This window comes from Hyperoodon ampullatus (genome assembly GCF_949752795.1).
Source record: "Hyperoodon ampullatus genome assembly, chromosome: 6".
NCBI lineage: Eukaryota > Metazoa > Chordata > Mammalia > Artiodactyla > Ziphiidae > Hyperoodon > Hyperoodon ampullatus.
The window spans coordinates 57,533,628-57,550,790 of record NC_136919.1 but is presented as its reverse complement, the minus strand read 5'-3'; positions in this window follow the sequence as shown (position 1 = coordinate 57,550,790).

The following is a 17,163-nucleotide window of genomic DNA, read 5'->3' as shown; positions in this document are numbered from 1 at the left end:
AAGACAGCCACAGGACTCATAACATATATGATAAGCTGACCACAAGTTATTTTTCAGAAACCAAGTCTCATTCAGCTTTGACAATGACTTGAGTTCCAAAATTAGGGAACAGATCAAACAACCAAGTTTTAGCCCATCTGCCAAACTGGTACTAAGAGGGAGGAGAAAAAGAGGGAGATGGAGACAGATGGAGGAAATGAGAAACAACATTGCCCCACTGGCTGCACCCTGAGAGTTCTAGGAAGTTATGTGTATGATCATCACTGTCTCAGGTCCACTCATACGTGGATCTCTCAGAACTTAGGAAAACCAGCTAACTTTAATCTTAACCTCTACACACTGTAACAGAGACGGTCTTTTTTTATATATGAATGACTGGCTATATTTCATTTTTCAAAGATGGTTGGTAAACTGGGTTCCATTTGGGATTTCTAAGATATCCTGGGACTGTTTTCCAAATAATTCGGGCTCAAGAAAACTGCCAAGTGTGCTTTGTCGTTTGATTTTGTTTTTTAAATATGGGTAACTTAATCCATATGTTGCTCATTCATAAAAATCTCTACAATGCAGTTTAAGATTTTTTGAGCCACTTGTTTTCCCAGGAGATCCTGGGGCTTACTTAACACTTTTCTAGAAACTGTTTTTAAATCAGATTTCAAAACAGGAGGCTCTCTTTTTCTTATGAAATCTGGATCCTGAAATTTTAGGTTGGGTTTGAAAAGTGATTCCAAATGTTGTGCCTTTTATTTTGTTTGTAGACCACTTGTTCTGAGACCCATTTTAGTGGGTAGGTCATCTCAGCTTTGTATGGAGCTTAAAATCTGTTTTAGGGGAAGAAGGACAACTAAAGAATGCAAGCAATATTAGTCAGGTCTCATTTCACAACTTTTTTTAGGAGCAGGAATCCCAGGAGCTAATGGAAAGATCCTAAATTTCCTTCTGTATGTGCAGGCTGTATTTTCCCAGGGAACTAAAGTTTCATTTAGAAAATTACTTTTTCAGGGTTCTCATTATGCTACTGCCCTGGAAGGTTAACTCACATCATGCAGACATGAAGTGACATGTCTGTTTCAGCAAGAATAATCCTCCCCCAATGGATGTGGCTCAAGTTCTAACCTCAGAGAAGTTGTTTTGCTCCCAGGCGAAGGCCTCCTTCACGATGCCAATTCAGAAGCTCTGCCTTATTTCCTCCTTTTTCCAACTTTTATCTTCTAAAAGATAAAATCTGTTTCAAGAACAGCACAGAAATCTGTTCTCACCCCCATTTCTACCTGCCTCGCGGTCACCCTCTACTTTCTTTGGTCTGAAACCAACTGTGTAAATGAATTCACTTCTACATTGCTAATTGCTGTGGAAACTGAGAACTCAGAGGCTGCAAATGCGGCTTTGTTTTTCTTGACATTTTAAAGTAGAGCTAGTCTTTTAACTGCCTTGGGGGGAATAATACTCTACTACCCAAATGGAAGAGGCCTGAGAGAATTCCCTCTCACATCGTGATTAAATGTAGGGCTTCCAAGGCTGACTGCCTGTGTTAAAATCCCAGCTCCACCACTTACTAGTTGTGAGACCTCAGGCAAGTCACTTTAATCCCTCTGTGCCTCAGTTTCCTCATATGTCAAATGGGGATGGATACAATTCCGACCCAAAAAGATTATTATGAGCAATGAATGAAATTAAACAGGCATAAAGTCAGGCATTCAAAAAGCACTAGAGTTACCAGGATCTCTCTCCCTTATGACTAGCTTGCCCCTCAGCTAGCAATACCCTTCAGAGAATTCTCAAAGATTTGTTTCAAGAGACGTACACTCCATGTGTGCTTCTACCTGCCATTTATTCCACAAATATCTGTGGAGCTCTAGGTATGTGGCAGACTCTGTGATAAGTATTGATGTATTATTTTGTTCCTAAAAATACAGACTCAAGACTCACTTTCATCTAATGGTAACAAAGAAAACCAAATGCTCTCCTCTGTCCTTCCCCAGCTTCTGTCTGAATCAGAGTGCTGAGGCTGGGAGGACCCAATTTCTCCCAAAGGCTTCTCCTACACCAGAGACTCATTAAATGCAAAAGCATGGATGCTTCTGAGAGAAAAGGGCTGGAACATATCAGCACTTTGCATTAACAGTGTCCATCTGGTAGACCCAGACTCCTGACCCAGCTAAGAAGCCCCTTTTGCATGGAAAGAGCCCACACCGCTGAATGGGACTAAGTGATGCGTTCCCTCCCAGGTGCCCAGGGACCCATGCACACTACTCATTAGCTGTAAATGGTAGCTACGCGTGGAAATCCCAGCACATTGAGGAGAGAATACAACCCTAAGGAACCATAAATCACCTGCGTTGATTCTAAAACTGACTGAGATGTGGCTGGAGAGTTGTTTGTTCAGAATTTAATTTGAATCACCAGCCATTAGACGGGCCTTTATTTGGTGTTGGACTGCTGCATTTCTAGCTACTGAAGCTGACTCAGGTGTTCCCGAGGTTTTGTCTTCCTCCCACCCCTGCGCCTCACCCCCATCCCCCAGATTTGTAGGCAAAGAGAGTGGAGTACATTTCTTTCAAACCTTGCTTCTGCCCGTGTTGAAAAGCACTCATGTCAAGGGGGAAACATGCCAATCAAGTGACATGGTAGATTTTGGTGCCTGCAGCAACTGCTGAATTCACAGCTGGGCACAGCTGGATGTGGGTTAGGTTTGGCCTCTTCCAGTGGTGACCTATCTATGCCCTTATAAAGACCAAGGCCCAGTGAAAAATACAGCCCAGTGTATTTATAGCTGTTGGATGCATTTCCAACAGCAGGCGAAACAAAAGAGAAAATATGAGCCTCTTATTTCCAGCCCTCGGTTAACTAGCCACCTGAAACCCTGACCTCAGAACTTCTCACCTTCCTGCTCTGTGCCTCCTGCATCCATATTAGCTGCTCACTGTACCAGGCTTAGTCTGAGCCGTCCCATGATCATACTCCATCTCCAAGTGCATGATGTTCCTCCTCTTCATCCACACCTTCCCTCTCTCCCATGTCCCCTTCTGGCTCAGGTGATTCCTCTCCTCCTTCACTCACTCCCTGCCTCAGTTGTCCATTAGCTTGCTTCTGGCTGCACTTGTCCTCCTGATCTAGCTTGGGCTCTGAGGTCAGCCACATTCAGGTGACCTTTACTCATTCATCCCTTTCAAATGCTTTCATACCCAAATGGTAACACCCATGCCCCACCACTCTAACCATCTGTAGAATATGTTCCATTTCTGAGTTTGTTCCACAGGACTTGGAGAGAAGTTTTGAATTATCTATTGCAATTATAATGTGCCCATATAGGTCATCCTTCCAGGCTCTCCTCCAACACCATTTCCTTCTAGATGTCCTTCTTGATAGCCTCAGCCAGATTTGACTTCTCCTACCTGTGAATTCCCACAGCTCTTTTCTCATCAGCCTTTTACATCCTTACACCTTTCAGTGTATCCATTGTCTAAATAGTCTTATCTTTCCCACAAGATTATGGCTATCTGAATGCAGGAATTATGTTTTATTCATCTCAAGCCTACTCTTTTGCTTTTGCCATTGTACATGTGTTTCATTTAATTAATTTGGACTGAGCAACCAAATTATCACTTGACAATACTGGTAATTTTCAGCCTCCACACATTAGACATTCATAAACCAATGCTTTTTATACATGATATTTGCAACAAGTATTTCTACATATTTCTTTGCCATTATTGCTAAGTCGTGAAGCTTGAATAAGTAAGAGAGAAGCTAAAATTGAGGAAAACCCCACCCAACAAGAAAGAGGAATAGCAGTCCTTCAGCAAGGAAAGGGGACTTCAAAGAGAAGAAGAGGAAGGAGATCAGAAATGGGAAGATACCGACTCGCCCAGGATTCAACTCGTTTGGGTGGGGTTCAGTGAGAAATTTGAAACCTTGGATAAATTAGAGAGGAAAGTAGAGAAGCAGAAATTCTAGTTTACTGTGGTTATGCCAGATACTACAGTCTTCATAAGAAGACATGAATCCAACATAGAGTCACCTAGTAGTGGTGTAGAAGTGGTGGCCTCAGAAAATTGGGTAGAGAGAGAGCCTGAATGAGTATATTCATTAATATATACAGTTGACACTTGAACAACTTGGGTTAGAGGTACCAACCATTGACTGTTTGAAAATCCACTGATAACTTCACAATCAGCCCCGTGGATGGTGTAGTTCTCTAGTACATATTTATTGAAAAGAAAATCCTAATATGAGTGGACTGATGCAGTTCAAACCCATATTGTTCAACCCGTATTATTCCCATCTATATTTGTTTGCATCCCTCCCCGAGCCTGTTCTAGGACTTAGACATAGTGTGTGACCAATATCAACTGGATTTCCAGGTTGCTTTCTGTCACTAGTATAAGCATGACTTTTTCTTGCTTTAAAAAATTTAATTTACACCACATTTGTCTGAAATGAATAGGAAGGCAATGAACTATAAGGTCTCTATGACACAAATATTTTCTTTGACTCTCCCAAATGCCTCATTTCTCCATATCCTATATGGCTTGAAGGAAGGAAGAACAGACTTTTAAAATCACCTATGGAACAGACACGATTTATACACATATTTACCGATGATAAACTGAGGATCAGAGTTACCCACCAATTAAGTGACATTGTCTGTATTCAAATTCAGGAAGGCTGATTCTAAAAATCTCTGCTCTTTGCACAAAACTGAAGCCTTTACAAATAGTGAGGCACACAGAAGTAACACGCAAATGCTGTTTGATGAAAAGGGAGGTCACCCAAGAAAAGAACACCATTCGTCCAGTGGCCTGGGTGACCGTATTTGCCAAGAGTCGTGTGAGGAGCAGGAACTGTAGGTACCAGCTGCCAAGTCCCAGTCTTAAGCCATGAAGAACCAGAATGAAGGAAGACTGAACAAAGAAAACAAAAAAAAATCAATAACATGATCAAATTGCCTCAGCTCCTGCAAAGCTCTCTGCTCTAGGAAAGAAAATAAACTGTTTTTCTCTCCTTGACTTCATGCTGATTACCTGGTATCACGAAAATTTGACTCAACTATGGCAAGCAGGTTGTCTGTTGCAGAAGATGATGAAAGAAGAAACTGTAAGATTCCATTAGAGCCATTGACTGTGTTTTATTCTTTTCCACCATGTGTTTCCCATTTTCTAACAATTAAATGCATGAGTATTCATTGAATGCTACTTGAATGAATGAAAATAGGTTTATATAAGAGAACTACTTAAATTCCCTACCAACCCCTTAATTAGTTACACCAGCCTCAATATCTATGAGGAACAAGGCATTTACAAGTAAAATTCTTTCAAAATTTGTATTCTGAAAAGAAGAAATGTATCACATTGCTTGTGGGTGGCTGAGTACATCAGTCATCAACATGTCAATATTTCTACACATATGACTAATATTTCTATGGTGCATTATCACAACACCTAGTGTTCACTCAACACTTCTGTGCATTCCTGATCTCAGAAACAAATCAAACTTTATCTTGTGGGTCTACATTGAGTGCAAGCCCTACTGATGGAAAAACCTGTCTGCCTACAGGACACTGATAATGTTCCTTATATGTGACCTGGTAAGTCAGAACAGTACAGTGAAAAAAAAAAGTGGCTTGGTGGCAGCATTTCACTAGATGTTAGAATGACATGGTCAGAAATAAAATAAGAAACCTTTTGTTCTTGGTGCTTTTCACAGAGGATTCTTGGACCTTCTATGAAAACCCAGTTCTACGAGGCTTTTTCTGCGAAATTACTGGCAGATAGGAACTTTTCAGCTAACACATGTCAAAGCCTCTGCCAGGAATGTAAACTGTACAATAATTTTTTTATGTCTTTAGACACCTAGAACAGAAACCTTAAACACCCAAGTGTCAAAATAAGACAGATAACCCAATAAATTTGCTAGAGCAGGGACAGGGAAAACAAACACAGCCTTCTGTTATACGGATGTCTGTTAACTCACTCCAACCACTAGCCTGAAACCTTAGCCTGCCACACGTCTTTCCTGTCGGGCTGTTTATTTAGACTCCTGTAAAGCCTCTCGGCACCCATTTTTAATTTTCAGCTTGCTTCTTGTCAGTTTTCTGAAAAGCATAGCAAGATCCACTGTTTAACAAAAACACACAAATCAGGGAAGGAGGAGATGGATGGTGGGACATGGTGGGTGCAAGCACCTTCTGGCAAGTGTGAGAGGACTGCATTCCTGGTCCCATTTGTTTGTAACAGGGTGCAGGGGTTGCCAACTGGGGTCATTCCATCATGCATGCTTGGACTTAACTCTATGACCATCCTCAGGAAGGGTTTTGCTTCATTCCGTGTTATATTCTGCATTCACTCATAAAATATTCTGTCCATGCTCTTTGGTAATGTGGATAAGAAAAAGAATCTTCAGTGGCAATTCATTTCATTCTGCTAGTAGCTTCCTATTCTTGATTAGAGAGCTCCAGCAGGCTGCAAGCAATCATCTTCTCCCTCTAAAGAGGAAAGATAACAGACTTTTGAATTCAAAGATCACCATCAGGGAGTGTTATTTTTCTTCAATGTGACTGATAATCCATGAAGCAGTACTATTTAGCAAGGAACTGTTACCCTCAAAAGTGCTGGACTTGATCTATGGGTAAAGTGAACATATTTTGTGAACCCAAACTCGGAATTCAGAGTCTCATACGAAATAATTGTGGCAGGTTCCAACTCAAGAGGCAGTTGGGGAGGTGGAGTGTGGGTGCCTCAGGTACTGGAATTTACAGGCATTTTGATGACTTCGGGGAGCAAAGTTAAAGACTGTTTAAAACCGGGCTGCTTGCTCTGCAGAAGCGTGGCTTATGGTCTCTGCAGTTATGGGAAATATAAAATTTCTTCATCTCTGCACTGCCTCTAGGCTCCCACCCTTGTGTAGTTGGAAGCAATCTCTCAGTTTCCTAGGAGCCCAAGGACTCAATTTATACTTCTTTTATAGTGTTCATCAGTTTCTACAGTGAACAGTAATTTATCCCAGAACATAGTGACTTCTTTAAAATTGTAAGGTTCTCAGGGGCTGGGGGGCAAGAGAAGGAAAGAAAGAGGTTCTTAAAAAAAAAAAAAGTAAATTGTCCCCATAATCCCATTGCATATGTGTGTGTGCACATGTATGTGTGCACACCTGCATGTATGTGCATATAAAGGAAGAGGCGACAGTCTCAGATCATCTCTAACATACAATCCCACCCCTCCCTCAGGACTAACCACTATTGGCATTTAAAGGCATTATTTTCCTAGATTTTTTTTCTGGTGCTTATATCTGATCTATAGGTGGACATTTACACATATATTACGCAAACAGCCACATATATACTTTTTTCACAAAGATGGAATCTACTTTACCTATTGATATACAACTTGTTTTTATAATACCATTTTATTATATGTATATCTGGTAAAGTCAGTACATATTGTTCTATGCATTCTTTCTAATGATTGCATAGTATACCTTTAAATAACTATACCATCTTTTGGGCTTCCCTGGTGGCGCAGTGGTTGAGAGTCTGCCTGCCGATTCAGGGGACATGGGTTCGTGCCCCGGTCCGGGAAGATCCCACATGCCGCGGAGTGGCTGGACCCGTGAGCCATGGCCGCTGAGCCTGCACGTCCGGAGCCTGCACTCCGCAATGGGAGAGGCCACAACAGTGAGAGGCCCACGTACCGCAAAAAAAAAAACCCAAAAAACTATACCATCTTTTATTTAACTAATCCCCCAATTGATGAACGTGAAGCTCATTGCCAACTTCTGGTATGAAAGACAAGGCTGCAGTTAACATCCTTGTATACTGCTTGCTAGTATTCTGTTGAGGATTTTTGCATCTGTGTTCATCAGTGATATTGGTCTGTAATTTTCTTTTTTTGTGATATCTTTGCCTGGCTTTGGTATCAGGGTTCTGGTGGCCTCATAGAACGAGTTTGGGAGTGTTCCTCCCTCTGCAATTTTTCGGAAGAGTTTGAGGATAGGTGTTAACTCTTCTCTAAATGTTTGATAGAATTCACCTGTGAAGCCATCTGGTCCTGGACTTTTGTTTGTTGGACGATTTTTAATTACAGTTTCAATTTCACTACCTGTGATTGGTCTGTTCATATTCTCTAATCCTTCCTTGTTCAGCCCTGGAAAGTTGTACCTTTCCAAGAATTTGTCCATTTCTTCCAGATTGTCCATTTTATTGGCATATAGTTGCTTGTAGTAGTCTCTTATGATGCTTTGTATTTCTGTGGTGTCAGTTGTAATCCCTCCTTTTTCATTTCTAATTTTATTGATTTGAGTCCTCTACCTTTTTTTCTTAATGAGTCTGTCGAAAGGTTTATTAATTTTGTTTATCTTCTCAAAGAACCAACCTTTAGTTTTATTGATCTTTGCTATTGTTTTCTTCGTTTCTATTTCATTTATTTCTGCTTCAGACTAGACTACAAAGCTATAGTAATCAAGACAGTATGGTACTGGCACAAAACCAGAAATATAGATCAATGGTACAGGACAGAAAGCCCAGAGATAAACCCATGCCTATATGTGTCATAGGTCACCTAACCTATGACAAAAGAGGCAAGAATATACAATGGAGACAAGAAAGCCTCTTCAGTAAATGGTGCTGGGAAAACTGGACAACTACATGTAAAAGAATGAAATTTTAGAACACTACATAACACCATACACAAAAATAAACTCAAAATGGATTAAAGACCTAAATGTAAGACTGGACACTATAAAACTCTTAGAGGAAAACATAGGAAAAACATTCTTTGACATAAATCATAGCAAGATCTTTTATGACCCACCTCCTAGCATAATGAAAATAAAAACAAAAATAAACAAATGGGACCTAATTAAGCTTAAAACCTTTTGCACAGCAAAGGAAACCATAAACAAGATGAAAAGACAACCCACAGAATGGGAGAAAATATTTGCAAATGAAGCAACAGACAAAGGATTAATCTCCAAAATATACAAACAGCTCATGCAGCTCAATATCAAAAAACAAACAACCCAATCAAAAAATGGGCAGAAGACCTAAGAAAACATTCCAGTAAAGAAGACATACAGATGGCCAAGAAGCACATGAAAAGATGCTCAACAGCACTGATTATTAGAGAAATGTAAATCAAAACTACAGTGAGGTATCACCTCACACCAGTCAGAGCGGCCGTCATCAGAAAATCTACAAACAGTAAGTGCTGGAGAGGGTATGGAGAAAAGGGAACCCTCTTGCACTGTTGGTGGGAATGTAAATTGATAAAGGCACTATGGAAAACAGTATGGAGGGTCCTTAAAAAACTAAAAATAGAACCTCCATATGACCCAGCAATCCCACTACTGGGCATATACCCTGAAAAAACCATAATTCAAAAAGGCACATGTACACCAATGTTCACTGCAGCACTATTTACAATAGCCAGGACATGGAAACAACCTAAATGTCCATTGACAGATGAATGGATAAAGAAGGTGTGGTACATATATTCAATGGCATATTACTCAGGCATAAAAAGGAATGAAATTGGGTCATTTGTAGAGATGTGGATGGACCTAGAGTCTGTCATACAGAGTGAAGTAAGTCAGAAAGAGAAAAGCAAATACCGTATATTAATGCATATATGTGGAATCTAGAAAAATGGTACAGATGAACCTATTTGCAGGGCAGGAATAGAGGCGCAGACCTAGAGAACAGACGTGTGGACACAGTGGGGAAAGGGGGGGTGGGGACGGGATGAATTGGGAGATTAGGTTTGACATGAATACACTACCATATGTAAAACAGATAGCTAGTGGGAACCTGCTGTATAGCATAGGGAGCTCAGCTGGGTGCTCTGTGATGGCCTAGTTGGGTGGGATGGCGGGGGGAGGGAGGTCCAAGAGGGAGGGAATGTGTGTATGTGTATGGATGATTCACTTTGCTGTGCGTCAGAAACTAACACAACACTGTAAAGCAATTATAGTCCAAAAAAAAAAAAAATCCTTGTATATATATTTTCACTGATTTTAGTTATTTTTTCCTGAAAGATAGATTCCTAGAAATAGTGATGCTGACAGCTGGGACTTGCCTTTAGTTATTCATGTCTCAACAGAAAGAATTTGAGATTGAGGGGGAAGGGATCATCAGCAACAGAAGCACAGAGGCTCTGGAAGACAAATGTTAGCAGGGCCCATCCAAAGGCTATTGAGAGAAAAGGAGTCTCTGACTTCAAGTATCTGGTCTCATTGGGAAGGGATCTCTCTGAGGGGAGTAGTGCCTCTAGTTCTCTTAGGTGATAATTTTAATTCTAGTGATAATTAGATAAATTTAATAGCATCTTATTCCTATAACTTATTCAGATTCTATGCTCACTAAGCAACATTCTGAATACAATATGATTTCTCCAAAGATACTACCTGAGAGAAAGTTGAGTATAGAAGAAAGGTAAATAATAAATGCTCCGCGAAGCCTGTGTTTTGGGTTTGGGTAAATCCACCCCGGAGACACGGATCCTCCCAGCATGCCCATACAATTCTTGAATGTACAGAATTACCATCCTGTGGGGCCATTTGAAAGACAGCCTGTCATTAATATGGCAACAACTTGCCCCCATGATGTATCTTCAATTACATACTTGGATAGATGCCAAGCGTCTAGAAGGCAAGAGCCACCTTGGTTTGAGTTTGTCAGCCCTATAGCTAGGGAACAATGGCAGAGGGAGCATTGGTTACCAAGTCAATTTCTCAACATCCTCCACATTGAGATCCTCCTTGTTCAGGATCTCATCCATGACAACAGTACTGCCTGCAGCTGACTCCACTGTCTTCAGTCTCATTCTCCTCAAAAGCATGCTAAAATAGCATCCTCTTATTTATAAACTAAAGTATAATCCCCTAAGAGCTGGCATTTAAGGTCTGAGTCCATCATAAACTTAGTGGTCCAATTTCTCACTATACCTTTTTATTCCCGTTTCCAGGTCTCTGCTTGTATTATTCTCTCCACTTGAAAGACCCTTCTAGTCTCACTCCCCTGTCCTTGAGAAATATAAAATATATTTGTAAGATAGAAGGTAGAAATGTCTCTCTGAAGGGCAGGAACTTCTGTAGTAAAGCGAAGGTTGACAAGACTGGGGACTTGGGCAGGGATGGGGAAGAGTTTGGGACTAACCAGTCACAGAGATCTATCTCCCCTCCCTCATGTCCCTGGCTTTTCTTTTCAGCTATGGTGCTTAACCATAAGGTTAAGGTCTTTCAAAAGAATAAGGTATTTATGGGCTTCCCTGGTGGCACAGTGGTTGGGAGTCCACCTGCCGATGCAGGGGACGCAGGTTCATGCCCCAGTACGGGAGGATCCCGCATGAGGCCGTGGCGGTGAGAGGCCCGTGTACTGCAAAAGAAGAAAAAAAAAAGAATAAGGTCTTTAAAAAATATTTTCATAAATAGTCATTGTTGTATACCTATATTATTTTTTATAAAGATAAAAGTGGCATTTTATCTCAACTTTTCTTGTGACCAAGATAGAAGAGCTGTGAAACTCAAAACTTACATCTGCATGCTTTACAACTACAATACATTATTGTTGTGATCACAGTATCATTTTCTGTTTCAGCCCCAAATCATCTCCTATGTTCTATGTAGTCATATATATAGTATATATAGTCACTATACAGTACTATATGGGCAGAATAATTGTTATGTCCTACATCTTCCTGGATGACCCAGATTTCAACATTTCTACCCTGCTTTCCTCATGAGTATACCCCTCAAATCATTGTCTTTACTTAGATTGGAAATCACAGGCACTTAATTTTTAATGAGATGTGTAAATATACACCACAAATTAGAAGTCTGCACACAAACAATATTTTAATAATAATCTCTTTCTAAAAGACAGAGTGCTCAATAGTTGGAAAGGTTTTATAAGAAGACTGGCTAAGTGCAAAAAGAAAGAGAAGGCAATATAGAACTATCTCAGGAGAGGAAAGGGACAAAGAGCTATCAGAGGTGACTGTTTCCAAATCAGGTACAACTTACCCTTTGAAGTTAGATAAAACTATCTGCCTGTACCTTTGACGATGGCACAAAGCCATGAGAGACATTTCTCCAATGAGAGCCAAATGTGAATTATGACTAGTTTAGAAGAAAATGCCTTTCAGAGGAAGTCTTTGGCAGCTGTGGAAGCTGGATTTAGAAAGGAGTTAATTTAAGTGCACAAATAAATGGAATCTATATACATGGATATTAGGAGTGTCATTTTTGACATTTTAAAAGAATAGATCTTGACCTCAGTTGGAATATGTATGTGATGTGTCTCCCATCTCATTCCTAACATCACTAACTGGTGCATTATTACTTGGACACTAAATGAAAAGAAATGGCATTCTGTCACTGGATCAACATGTTATTTTAGAAATCCCAGTTTTAACACAAGGAATATGTTGACAATGGATGGAGCATGCACTCTCTGCAAACCTCACACAGAGCAACTGGTAAATCACCCAGAAAGCCAATTCTATATAAATGCTTATGAAACCTCTGAGGGAAAATCCAAAAATTTTTTTAAAAATCACAGTTGAAAGTGAAATACAGTCTTCCAGCAGCAACAAGCTGGGAAAGAATGGCAAAACTCGGGTTTTTTCCTCCACTGAGGGAGCCAGTCTTCTCATCTTTTATTTTTTATTTATTTATTTTAACAGGAGGCAATGAGGGCTTATGTTTGTATCCACGTTGATTCTAAAACATTGAGTAGATTTATATAACAAATCCTCAAGGAGGTGAAAGGTCCTGATGAGAAACTCATCTGGTCTAGCTTATAACCACAATACCTAATTCAGATGACCTCCTGGTAATTCCAATAGCTTTCTTCTCTAATTCCAGTCCAGCTTGGCTGTTGGGTCTCAGTTTTCATCATGCTTCTACTCATGGCTCAGCCACAACCACAGTAACTACGCACATCAACCATGAGGAGATTTAATATTTTTGTTTGTTTGTTTTTAATCTAATGAGCTGAATTTGCAACATTTAGCAAATAATCACTTCCAAAGAGGTGATTTTTCAGGCAGCCATCTTGAAATGACCATGGTTTTCCTTAGTGCCATGTCAAAGATCAGAGATTGGCAAACTTTTTCTATAAAAGGTCAGATAGTAAAATTTTCTGTTGCAACTCCTCAATTTTGCCACTGTAACACAAAAGCAGTCATAGACAGTACATGAACAAGTAAGGCTGTGTTTCAATAAAACTTTATTTAGACATACATTTGAATTTCATATAATTTTCATGTGTTATGCAGTATTATTTTTCTTTGGATTTTTTTCCAACCATGTAAAAATGTAACAACCATTTTTAACTAGCAGACCATACAAAAACAGACAGCAGGAGACATTTGGCCCATGGGCCAAAGTTTGCTGACCTCTGTCTGAGAACCTCAGAAAGGAAGAGGGTGCCAAAGGACACTTCCAGGAGTCATTACAGGATACAACCCCTTCCACAAAGGTTAAGGTCAACTAAGTATGATAGTCATTAGTGTTGTCCACTGACTGTTCCCTGGTTTGTACCTGGGCACAGGATAGCAATTGTCCTTTCCAACACCCTTGTAGTCAGTGTGGTCACACGTCTTACTCCAGCCAAGGAGATATGAGAGGAAGTGACATGTGTCTCTTCCAGGTGAAAAATGAAAGAGCAAATACATGATTTACCATATTCCCTTCTCAAGGTTAGAGCAACTATTGACCTTCCGTACAAAAAGTAAGGTCCTGTTGTATTAAGCCACTGAGATTTTGAGGTGATTTGTTATCACAGTTTAGCCCAGCCTGTACTAAATGCAATCAGCTTATTATATAGTGTGATCAGAGGACACCTATGGTGTGAAACACCTATGAAACATTTAATCCCATTTCAGCAGGAGACAGTCACTTTGCCAACTGAAAAATCAGTTACCAAATATATCATCAATTTATTATCCTTGACTCTTTCGACTGTAGAGAAAACCATAAAAAGTAGAAGATAATTTTTAAATGATACTACTCCATGCAGATGAAAGTGTCATAAGATAGGTAATTTCATATTCTGCTGGTAGGAAAGTAAACTCCTGGAACCTTTCTAGAAAGCTGTTTTCCTATATATCAAGATCTTTCACAATTTTTCAAACTTTTTGCTTATGAATTCTACTACTAGGACTCTATCCTAAAAAAATAATCAAGAATCCAGGCAAATATTTATAAATAAAGATATCCATTCTTGTTAAAATAACAACAAAAACCTTGGAAATAATTGTGCCCAGTTTTACAGGAAAGGCCAAAAATTATGGTATATTCATATAATTAAAAAATTACACAACTATTTAAAATTTAGTTTGTAAAGAACTTTAATGACAGAAACATATTATATTTGGTACAATTAGAATAATTCAGTGGCTTCTATGTAGATTACATATGATATATGTAGAGAGAGAAAGAAAGAGAGTGAAAAAGAGGACTGGCATGAAAAACACCAAAACGTGGTAGGATTACAAATGGTTATTATTTTATTCCATTGACATTTTTATATTTTCCAATTTTTCTACAAGGAATGTGTATTACTCTTATAATCAAAAAAGCAATAAAATGTATTTTTAAAGTAGTCCCAAGCCAGCCAGCTTTAGGCTCCCCCTCAGAGCACGCCAAGTCCTTTCCCTCTTTCCATAAGCTCTCTTTATTGATGAAACTCCCCTTCCTAAAATTTTCACTTAGGACCCCAAATTAAGTTGTCAGCATCAAACCAGCCAAAAAAAAAATCATGACTTGTAGAGGTCCACATTGGAAAGAATGAGCTATGATGCTGATCTTTCTTTCTGATGCTGGCACATTAATTCAAAACTTATTACTATTTAAATTAATTTATTTTCTTAATTCTTAGAAATGAGATTCAGGAGGATTTCACAGGCCTTTTAAACCTACCTTTTCAACCTTACCATCCTCACTCTAATGCTAGCTGCTGTAACAGCAACAAAGCTCAGTGGCTTAACATAGTATGTCTTGCTCACTTTACAGTCTGATCAAGTATTTGGTGGGCAGCCTCTGTCTGATAATGCCATCATCAAGGTTCTGCCATTTCATGGGACCACCATCTGCCAGGGCTTCCTCAGGGGTTCTTGCTGGATCCTCTGCATTCAGCTGGCCGAACAAGCAAAAAGAGAAAGTTAGGAGGAAATGGCACACAGTCACTCTACCTTCATTCCATTTGTCAGAAGACAGTCATGTAACCCCGTGTAACCACAGGGGAGGCTGTGAATGTAGTCTTTCTGTATGTTCAGGAAGAGGGGATGGGGTTGGGAAACATCTAGGCTGTCTCTGCTGTATTCACTACAGGCAGCTGTGAGGAGCTGTCTGCTCTCAGTTCTCGATACTACATACTCTGGTTTACCTCTGTCTCTTCACTAAATGAACTCCTCCATTCAGCCAAGCTTTTCCTGCCAGATTCCAGATTGGTTTTGAATCTGACCTCCCAGTAGCTTTTCTAAATTGCCCCAATGGGAATGAACTTGTTCCTTTCCCTATGGTCCTGTTGCATGAATCTCTGCTCTCACCCTTCTCAGAGTCTGACTTGTATATTTTTCCTTCATCAGAGAGAAGGTGTCATCCTTCACAATGTGCCATGGGGCTTGCGTGGTGCTTTCACACAGTAGGCACTCAGCAAATGTTAACTCCCTTCCTTTGCCTTTCAATCAGCATTTGTGAAAGCTAACCGAACAAAAATGCATTGACCTAGTGTCTCACATAAATGCTGCGGGTTTTAGCTCTCCCTCTTTTTTTTTTTTTTTTTTTTGCGGTACGCGGGCCTCTCACTGTTGTGGCCTCTCCAATTGCGGAGCACGCACAGCCTCAGCGGCCATGACTCACGGGCCTAGCCGCTCCGCGGCATGTGGGATCTTCCCGGACTGGGGCACGAACCCGTATCCTCTGCATCGGCAGGCAGACTGTCAACCACTGCGCCACCAGGGAAGCCCCCAGCTCTCCCTCTTAGCAGATATTATATGAAGAACATTTATGCGGAGGTCCAGAAGAGCCATCCAAAAAGTGTATGGGCTTTAAAATCTCTTTGGGATTGATTTAAGAACCAAAGGATCTAGCATAAAATTTCTTATTCCTCTGATAATCCTGTTGTATTTTGCAGACTTTAAAACTCTCTGTAGATTTTTCCTTTTCCTGGAAAATCCAAGTTCTTCAGTAAATCAGCTTTTCAGCCCAGTGGGTATAAAAATAGCCTGTGTAGTGAATGGGCTTCAGCTTTGCTGAGTTTGCAGGCAAATGGAAAGAAAAGCAAAGAAATAAAATAAAAGTGAGAGGTGTGAACTTTCCCCATCCATCTTAATGGAGTGCTAACCTTCCTGCCTCAAGGTGACCATTTGAATTGTAGAACTATTAAACAATGTGCTGAAATCCAAACAGTCTGAGAGTGAAATCTCCTTGAGAAAGGACAGCTGTGTCCAGTTTTGACTATGGTTCAGGCTTAAGAAAACAAACACACACCAAATGAAACTGATCTTGGCTGTCCTTTGTCAGCTTTAGGCTCTAGAATCTCCCCTCTTTGCCCTGCCCTGAAAGGTTCACCCTCTTTAAAAGGTGGATGGGGCACAGAGCATGGCTTTGCTTTTCCAGATGGCACCTGAGGTAGGGAAACTTAAATCAGAAACTATCTTTCACCAAGGAGTGCCTCAGAAACTCTTAGAATTTAGAATCTCAACAATTGGTGTTCACCATTTGGAGTGATTGGTATGGTGCCAGGTACTTGGCCCTGCTCATTTAAATAAGGGCTCAATATACACACAACAGATGATACGGAGGAAAAGGGCCCAAAGAGAACTAGGACTGGCCAAAAGAGCTTAACAAGAACACAGAAAGAGCAAGCAAGAGTACTTGTTTCCAAAGCATTCTGCTTAGTAGTCTCCTCCTTTCTAAAATAAAAGAATTGGAACCAAATGACCAACAACTGCCTGCTATTTCTGATGTTTGGTAGTGGGGTAAAAAAGAACACCTGCTTGGAAGTCAAGTCAGACGTGGGCTTCATTTCCAGCTCTAGAACTTAGCATCTGTTTTACCTCGGGCAAGTGCCTTAATTTCCCTGACCTAGGCACCTTATCTTTAAAATATGAATTATAACACTGCTTCATAATTTTGTTATTTTGAAAACTAAAGGACATCATG